The 9,033-nt window shown below is 36.7% G+C and overlaps 1 non-coding gene across 1 annotated transcript; it reads left to right on the top strand.

Moving 5' to 3' along the window:
* Window positions 1–7,030: 7,030 nt before the first annotated feature.
* Window positions 7,031–7,137, top strand: LOC121212053 (small nucleolar RNA R71). Its single transcript, XR_005907264.1, has one exon. It is a non-coding gene; the product is annotated as a small nucleolar RNA R71 (small nucleolar RNA).
* The last annotated feature ends 1,896 nt before the right edge of the window (window positions 7,138–9,033 follow it).

The raw sequence follows: 9,033 nt of genomic DNA, 5'->3' as shown, positions 1-9,033 counted from the left end.
AACCTTTGGAAAGATTGGATGATACAGATGGTATGTAGCTAGGTCACATGTATAGTGCTGAGTGCAGATCATGTGTACAAGAGAGCTACAAGACATTATGATGTAGTTAGGTCGCATGGGTGATACTATGTGTACACCATGTAGACAAGAGAGCTACGGGATATATGTAGCTAGGTCGCATACGTGGTTCCAAGTGAAGGACACCATGTAGACAAGAGAGCTACGAGATAAACTGGCTAGGTCACATGGGTGGTACTAAGTGTTCACCATGTGTACAAGAGAGCCGAACTATATGATGGGTGGAGCTATGTGCTGAAACCACCAAGTATCGAGGATTGATCCGAAGTGTTCAACGGGAGATTCTCTATCTATTTCTTTGTGAGTTTTGTGATGAATAAGTGCAGGAACTTGGTTATGTGAATGATGTGTTCATTAAGTGACCAGGATGTGGTAAGGTTATAAACAAGTAAGTTATACATGAGGATGATTTTATGGTGACCTTGCCATCATGGGCCTATACTTGTGATGTATGAAATGTGGTGAAAATGATTTGTGATATGTATGTTAAAATGAGGTTAATACAAAGAAAGTGTGAAATAGTGAATTAGCAATAAAACTGTTTTGGACAGTAGCAGTGATGTGATTTTGAAAAATCACCAAATATAGTATAAATTGAATCAGAGATTGAATGAGACACCATATTAAATCTTAATGAGTCTATTTTCAAATAAAAGAAACATACAAAGCAAAGGAGTTCTATATTTTGAGATATTTATGTTTTTGTGAGACTGATTTAGAAGGATTACGTGATCCCCTGTTCTGACTTTGGAAAATCACAATAATTTGGAGAAAAATAATTATAGGCTCAAAATTATATTTTTAAAATCCATAATGAGTCTATTTTCAAGATAAATCAACAAGAACATTATCCGAGTTCTGTACTGTGAGATAATTATTTTTTAGTGAAGGGAGGTCAGAACTGTCAGAAAGTGAAACAGGGGAAATTTTAATGAATAAACTGTACTAATTGGCTAAACCAAAAATTATAAAAATTTTATGGTGGAAAGATATGTGAGTCCAGTTTTAGGAGAAATTTACGGATCTTAATTTGGAGCTTTGTAGCTCGAATTATAAATAATTAAGTGACTATGACTCGTGTGGACAGTTTGATGTGAACATTTATTAGTAAATTGTGAAATCGTACTTACAATAATGCTATATACATTAAGGATGTGGAATGGAGAGGAGGAGGAGGAAAATAAATATATGTGGAATACATGGAAACTATGGTATATGAAATATTGATATAATGAAATAAATGATATGAGTTTATAAGAAAACAAAAGAGAATGTTATGTATCATGACATGAATATATATATGACTAGTCTCAATGTAATGCTTGTTGGGTATGGAATTGAATTGAAATGTTTCAGGCAAACATGTTATTCTGCACATCTGAATTATGGTATTTTATAAAGATATGATCTAGCTTTAAATATGAATGCTTGATGATTAAGCTGAAGATATTTGGTAATATGATAATCTTGGTATAAATGTATAAGTGGTACTATAATAAACAAGGTAAAATGAGTATGAGAGACACATGTATGATGACATACAAATGCTATGTTTGTGGTTTAATTGAGGATGTTTAATCATTAAATGAATACCATGTTATATGCTTTTGATTTTGTATAAGTGTGTAAGAGATCAAGGTTGACCAAAGCTTGGAAAATAGCCTAGGTATATTCCACACAGGCAGAGACACGACCATGTGTCTCAGCCGTGTATGGAACACGACTTTGGGACACGGGCGTGTGGAGCCTTAAAGCATGAAATTTCTAAGATTTTCGTAAGTTCTCGGTTTAGTCCCAAACCCTTTCTAAAGTATGTTTTGGGCTCCGTAGACTCAAATAAGGGACTATGTGTAAGAGAATGAACGCTTTGAAATAATAATAAAATTTTATGGCTCGTATTTTAGTTTAATGTTTGTATGTTTGTCTGGTAACGCCTCGTACCTTAGCCCGGCCTCGGATATGGGTAAGGGGTTTTACAAGTGCATGCCCGTGTTGTTTTGACAAACTAGACCAGGGTCGGTGGGCATGGGCGTGTTGCAAGCCCGTGTTAATTTAGCAAGATTGCCCACAGCCATGTCGCACAGCCGTGGCAACTTATCGAATCCCGTGTTGGGGAAAATTTTTGCTCTATTTTCACACGACCGTATCGCACGCCCGTGTTGCCTCCCATGGTATAGGCACGGCCTAAGGCACGCCTGTGTGCCTGGTTCTGGGAATCCTGTGTTCAGTGACTCAGTTAGTGAATTAAATGTTAGAAACTAAGATTTAAAGAAGTTAACACCGTTAGTGCTAGGGTTGCCTCCCGAGAAGCGCTTATTTATAGTGTAAGCTCAACTCTACCTTGTGGGTATATTTAGGAAACTTAGTGGAGTCGTAGCTCCTCTTTATCGTCTTTGAAATTCTCACCGTTAAAAAGTTTGAGACGATGTCCATTTACCTTAAAAGTGCTTTGTGATGGATGACTTACCTCTACTGTGCCACATGAAAACACAGTTTAGACTACGAAAGGATCTGACCATCGTGATTTAAGCTTTCCAGGAAACAATTTGAGCCTCGAGTTGTATAACAGGACAAGATCTCCAACTTCAAATTGCCTTCGTTGCTTCCTTGTATAGGCACGAATTTTCATATGCATTGGCTCGCCACTCATCTAACTCGTTGAACTGCATCAACCTGTTTTCACCTGCAAGTTTGGGATCAAGGTTTAGAAATTTTATAGCCCAGAATGCCTTGTGTTCTAACTCAAACGGTAGATAGCAACTTTTTCCGTAAACAAGTCTATAAGGGAATGTTCCTATGGGGGTCTTAAAAGCAGTTCTATAAGCCCATAAAGCATCATCTACTTTCATCACCCAGTCTTTCTTATTTAACTCTACTATCTTTTCTAGAATACGTTTGAGCTCACGGTTTGCTACTTCGACTTGTCCACTAGTTTGAGGATGATAAGGGGTAGCTATTCTGTGGTGAACTCCATATTTCTTAAGGGTCTTATCAAATTGGGCGTTACAAAAATGAGTACCTTTATCACTGATAATTGCTCTAGGGGTCCCAAATCAAGAAAAGAGTTTCTTAAGGAACCGTACTACCACTCTAGCATCATTAGTAGGTAAGGCTTGGGCTTCCACCCATTTAGACGTATAATTAACGGCTACTAATATGTATTTATTCCCGAATGAGCTGGGGAATGGACCCATGAAGTCGATACCCTAAAAGTCAAATATTTCACATGAGAGCATATATGTCTAGGGCATTTCATCACGTTTGGGGATATTACCTGTTAATTTGACATTTGTCACAAGAAGTAACATACCTGTTGGCATCTTTGAATAGAGTGGGCCAATAAAAACCTGATTCGAGTATTTTATGCATGGTCTTATTTCCACTGTAATGTCCTCCAGTCGGTCCTCAGTGGCAATGTTCCAAGATCTTCAATGCTTCTGTCCTTGTAACGCATCTCCTAATGACTTGATCTGCGCATATATAAAAAAGGAAAGGGTCTTCCCAAAAGTAGTTTTTCACATCAGTAAAGAATTATTTCTTTTGCTGATGTGTCAACCCTTTTGGGATAATGTTAGCGGCTAAAAATTTTGCAATATCAGCAAACCAAGGTACCTCAGAATCAGATATAGAAAAAAATTGTTCTTCAGGAAATGAATCATTTATTTCAACTTCGTCTAGCTCTTTGGTACTTGAATTTTCTAGCCTAGAAAGATGATCAGCCACGAGGTTTTAGGCTCCTTTCTTATCCTTAATCTCCAACTCGAATTCCTGCAATAACAAAATCCATCGGATGAGTCAAGGTTTTGCATCAGTCTTAGTTAAAAGGTAGCGAATAGTAGAATGGTCAGTATAAACGACAACTTTAGACAATATTAGATATGGCCTAAATTTATCGAATGCAAAAACCATAGCTAGCAGTTCTTTCTTCCTGGTGGTGTAGTTTTCCTATGCGGCTGTCAAAGTTTTGCTAGCATAATAGATAGATTGAAAATGCTTATCTCTTTGTTGTCCCAAAACTGCACCTACTGCAAAATCACTTGCATCGCACATTAGTTTAAAAGGTAAATTCCAATGAGGTGCAATTATAATTGGAGCTTTAGTTAATTTATCCCTTAAGGTATTAAATGCTTCTAAACATTCCTAATCGAAATTAAAAAGCACATCTTTTTCTAGTAATTTAGTCAAAGGCTTAGCTATTTTAGAAAAGTCTTTAATGAATCTTCTATAAAACCCAGTATGTCCGAATTAGGAGGAGGTAGTTTCTCAATGGCTTCAATTTTAGATTTATCAACCTCAATCCCTTTACTAGAAATTTTATGTCCTAACACAATACCTTCTTGAACCATAAAATGACATTTTTCCCAGTTAAGTACAAGATTTGATTCCTCACATCTTATTAAGACTCGTTTTAAATTTTTAAGGAAAAGATGGAAATAATTACCAAAAATTGAGAAATCCTCCATAAATACCTCCATGATGTCTTCTACGAGTTCGTAAAAAATGGCCATCATGTAACACTGAAAAGTAGCGGGAGCATTACATAATCCAAAAGGCATTCTACGATAAGCAAATGTATCGTATGGACATGTAAATGTCGTTTTTTCTTGATCTTCAGGAGCTATTGGGATTTGAAAATAGCCAGAGAGTCCGTCTACAAAACAGTAGTACATGTGTCCTAACAATATTTCCAACATTTGGTCAATGAATAGAAGGGGAAAGTGATCTTTTTCTCGTGGCATCATTTAGCTTCCTATAATCAATGCAAACTCTCCAACCTGTGACTGTCCTTGTTGGGATTAATTCATTATTTTCATTGGCTACAACAGTCATGCCTCCTTTCTTAGGAACAACCTGCATGGACTTACCCAAGAACTGTCAGAAATAGGATAAATAATTCTAGCATCTAGGAGCTTAATTACCTCAGCTTTAACAACTTCCTTCATGTTAGGGTTCAGTCGTCTTTGGGCTTGCATGCATGGCTTATATTTATCTTCCATTAAAATTTTGTGGGTACAAAAAGAAAGGCTGGTCCTTTTAATGTCAGAAATTTTCCAAGCTATGGCCCTTTTATGCTTTCTTAAGACTTGGATTAATTCCTCTTTCTCTTTGGGTTACAAATTAGACGCAATAATTACTGGTAATGTAGAGTTATTTCCAAGGAATGTATATTCCAAGTGATTCGGCAATTGTTCAAGTTCCAGTTTGGGAGGTTCTTCAATAGAGGATTTTTCCTTAGGTTTATCGTTCACCTTAATACCTTCATATTCTGCTGGTCTTAGGGAGGGTTCATTGGGATTCAGTTCAGTTCCTATCTAAGAATTATCATCCCCCTCCTCTCATTGGGCAAGACACAGTTCCAACGTGTGCTTATATATGATTTCCTAAAAAGAATCTTTAGTAGCATGATCAATAGAGTCAATAAAATAACATGAGTCATCCCGTTCCCTAGAAAATCTCATGGCATCATAAATTTTAAAGATAATCTCTTCGTCACCTACTCTAAGTACCAATTTACCATCACCTATATCAATAACAGCCCTAGCAGTGGCTAAAAATGGACGACCTAAGATTAAAGGCACTTCAACATCCTCATCCATGTCAAGCATAAGGAAATCAACAGGGAATATGAATTTATCGACTTTTACAAGTACATCCTCTATAATTCCCCTAGGATATTTAACAGATCTATCAGCTAATTGAATACTCATCCTAGTAGGTTTAGGTTCACCAAGACCAAGTTATTTAAACATTTTATATGGCATCAAATTAATGCTAGCGCCTAAATCAGCTAGTGCCTTATCAACATCCAAACTACCAATTAGGTAGGGAATAGTAAAACTTTCTAGATCTTTTAGTTTGGTTGGTAGTTTATTCTGGAGTATGGCCAAGCATTCCTTATTAAGCTCCACTATAGATAAGTCTTCAAACTTCTTTTTGTTTGTTAAAAGCTCTTTTAAAAATTTTTCATATGTAGGCATCTGCGATATAGCTTCAACAAAAGGTAAGTTAATATGCAGTTGTTTAAAAAGTTTAAGAAATTTACCGAATTGTGCATCCATGCGGTCTTTCTTCAACTTTGTTGGATATGAGATTGGTGGTTTATATTCCTTTGTCATTGGATTGTCATTGTTTTCAAGTTTTTCCCCTTTGACTCTTTCAGCTTCTTGTGGTGGCTTCTTTTCGAATTCAGTTAACACTTTCCCACTCATTAATGTAACTGCTTTCACATGCTCTTTTGGATTGGGTTCGGTGTTACTAGGTAAACCTCCTGGTGGCCTTTCTGAAATCATCTTAACCAACTATCCAATTTGATTCTCGAGTCCTTGGATCGACGCTTGCTGATTTTTAAGTGTCGTTTCAGTGTTCTGAAAACGGGTTTCTGCGACTGAAATAAATTTTGACATCATCTCTTCAAGGTTCAGCTTTTTCTATTACTAGTAAAGTTGTTGTTGGAAGCTTGGAGAATGTTGTGGTATCTGATTTCCTTGGCTTCCCCATGATAAATTTGGGTGGTTCCTCCAACCTGCATTGTAAGTGTTATTATAAGGATTATTTTGAGGTTGAAGATTATTACCCATAAAAATTAGTTGCTCGTGTTCCATGTTGAGGCCATAAGTAGGTATTCTGAATTGCTCGTTCCACCTCCACTTACTTCGCACTGCATTGCTGGGTGAACCTATAAAGAACCAAGAAAATCATCAATTTTTTATTCAAAAGTTCTACCTAATTAGAGAGCATGGTGACCGAATCGACGTTAAAAACGCTGGTTGTTTTTGTTGGCTTTGTCCTTATGACTTGCCACTAATAATTATTCAGTGACATCTCTTCTATAAATTCATAAGCATCCTCAGGTGTCTTATTATTGATAGTTCCACCAGCAGCTGCGTCAATCATCTGTCTAGTCGAAGGATTCAGGCTATTGTAAAACGTTTGAACCTGTAGCCAGAGTGGTAACCCACGGTGAGGGCATCTTCTCAAAAGGTCCTTGTATCTCTCCCATGCATCGTAGAGTGTTTTTAAATCCATCTGCACAAAAGAAGAGATATCATTACATAATTTAGCCATTTTAGCCGGCGAAAAATATTTTAATAAAAAATTTTTGGTCGTTTGTTCCCAAGTAGTGATTGACCCTCGTGGTAACGAGTTCAACCACTGTTTAGCTTTGTTCCTCAATGAAAAAGTGAATAACCGAAGGCGAATGGCATCATCAGAGATTCCATTAATTTTAAAAGTGTCACAAAGTTCCAGAAATTTTGCCAAGTGAGCGTTGGGATCCTCGTCCTGCAAACCATCAAACTGAGCAAATTGTTGCATCATTTGAATTGTGTTAGGTTTTAGTTTAAAATTGTTTGCAGCTACAGCAGGCCTAACTATGATTGATTCAGTTCTTGTTAAAGAAGGTTTAGCATAATCATACATAGTACGCGGAGCAGGATTCTGATTAGCAGCAATCGCAGGAGGTAGCAGATTTTCCTGATTTTTAGCCATCTCCTCGGTTGTGGTTGAAGTATCGTCCTCTTCCTCTTCCTCTGTGTATCTTAAGCTTCGCATTATTTCTCTTCGATTTTTGCAAACTGTGCGATTGATCTCACTGTCGTAAAGTAATGGTCCTAACGGGTTTCTTCTGGTCATAAACTAGAAAAACCTGTCAGAAGAAAATAAACGAGAAATTAGAAAAGAAAATAAAAATTTAAATTGCAATAAAAGTAAAATGGTTAAAGTAATAAATATCGAGTATTTCTAATATCTTAGTTTCCAGGAAACGGTGACAAAAAATTGATACGTGATATTCGTGACAGGTTTTAAAAATTTATAATTAATCGTTCTTGCAACTAACTATTATCACGATGAAGGCAAGTGTACCTATCGAACAGTGGTATAGCTTTAGCAAGACCGGATTGTCGAACCCAAAGAAACCAAGAGTACTAGTAATTACTTTCTTTTTATTATCTAGCCTAACAATTAAGGGATTTGTTTATCTAAGCTAATTAATTAAACTAAGGGTGCACAGAGAGAAAATTGGGGAAAAGCTTTTGGGAAAAACTCGATTCATTAAGATAATACCCAAGGAAAAATCCACTTAGACTTCACTTGTTATTTGACTCTGAATCAGACAATTTATTCATTTGACTTGATCTGTAGAAATCCCTAAGTTATATTATTATCTCTCTTGAGACTAATAACGTCTAACCCTAGGTTGATTAATTGAAATCTCTTTCTAATTAACACCCTAGTGTTGCATTAACTCGATCTATGGACTCCCTTATTAGGTTTCACCCTAATCCGGCAAAATCTTGTCACCCTATCTCTAGGCATGCAATCAACTCTGCTTAATTATGACAAATTTACTCTTAGACAGAGACTTTTGCTCCTCTGAATAAGCGCATAAACTTGAATCAATATCCTGGAATATTAAAACAAGAATTAAGAACACATAATTAAGAACAAGTCAAATATTTATCACACAATTCAGATAATAATAACAAGATCCGTCTTAGGTTTCATTCCCCTCAGGTATTTAAGGGGTTTAGTTCATAATTATGAAGGAAAACATCTCAAAAGAATAAAGATAACAAAACATAAAAAAAAACCCAAAACTCCTGAAGGAAATTGAAGGGAGATCTTCAGTCTTGACGATAAATCCTGCTTCTAAGATGGATCAATCAGCTTTCCTTGAGTAATTCCTTGCCTCCTACTCTCGTATATTCTCCTAAGTACCTCCTTAGGTGTTTAAATAGGCTTGAGAATGCCTAAGAGCCCTCAAAAGTGGCCTTTTTCGAATAGGACTATACTTGGGCTCGACAGGGACACGCCCGTGTGACACGCCCGTGTACGATTGCTTCAGACCGTGGTCAAGGTTGTTAAATAGGCACAGGCGTGTGGTCTACCCGTGTAAGTTGTGCTTCGATCCTGCCAAATAGACATGGCCGTGTGGCTTACCCGTGTGAGGAAGTC

This window comes from Gossypium hirsutum, chromosome A12 (assembly GCF_007990345.1).
Source record: "Gossypium hirsutum isolate 1008001.06 chromosome A12, Gossypium_hirsutum_v2.1, whole genome shotgun sequence".
Classification (NCBI taxonomy): Eukaryota; Viridiplantae; Streptophyta; class Magnoliopsida; order Malvales; family Malvaceae; genus Gossypium; species Gossypium hirsutum.
The sequence above is the reverse complement of the archived record's forward strand: the minus strand, read 5'-3'. Positions and strand labels throughout refer to the sequence as shown.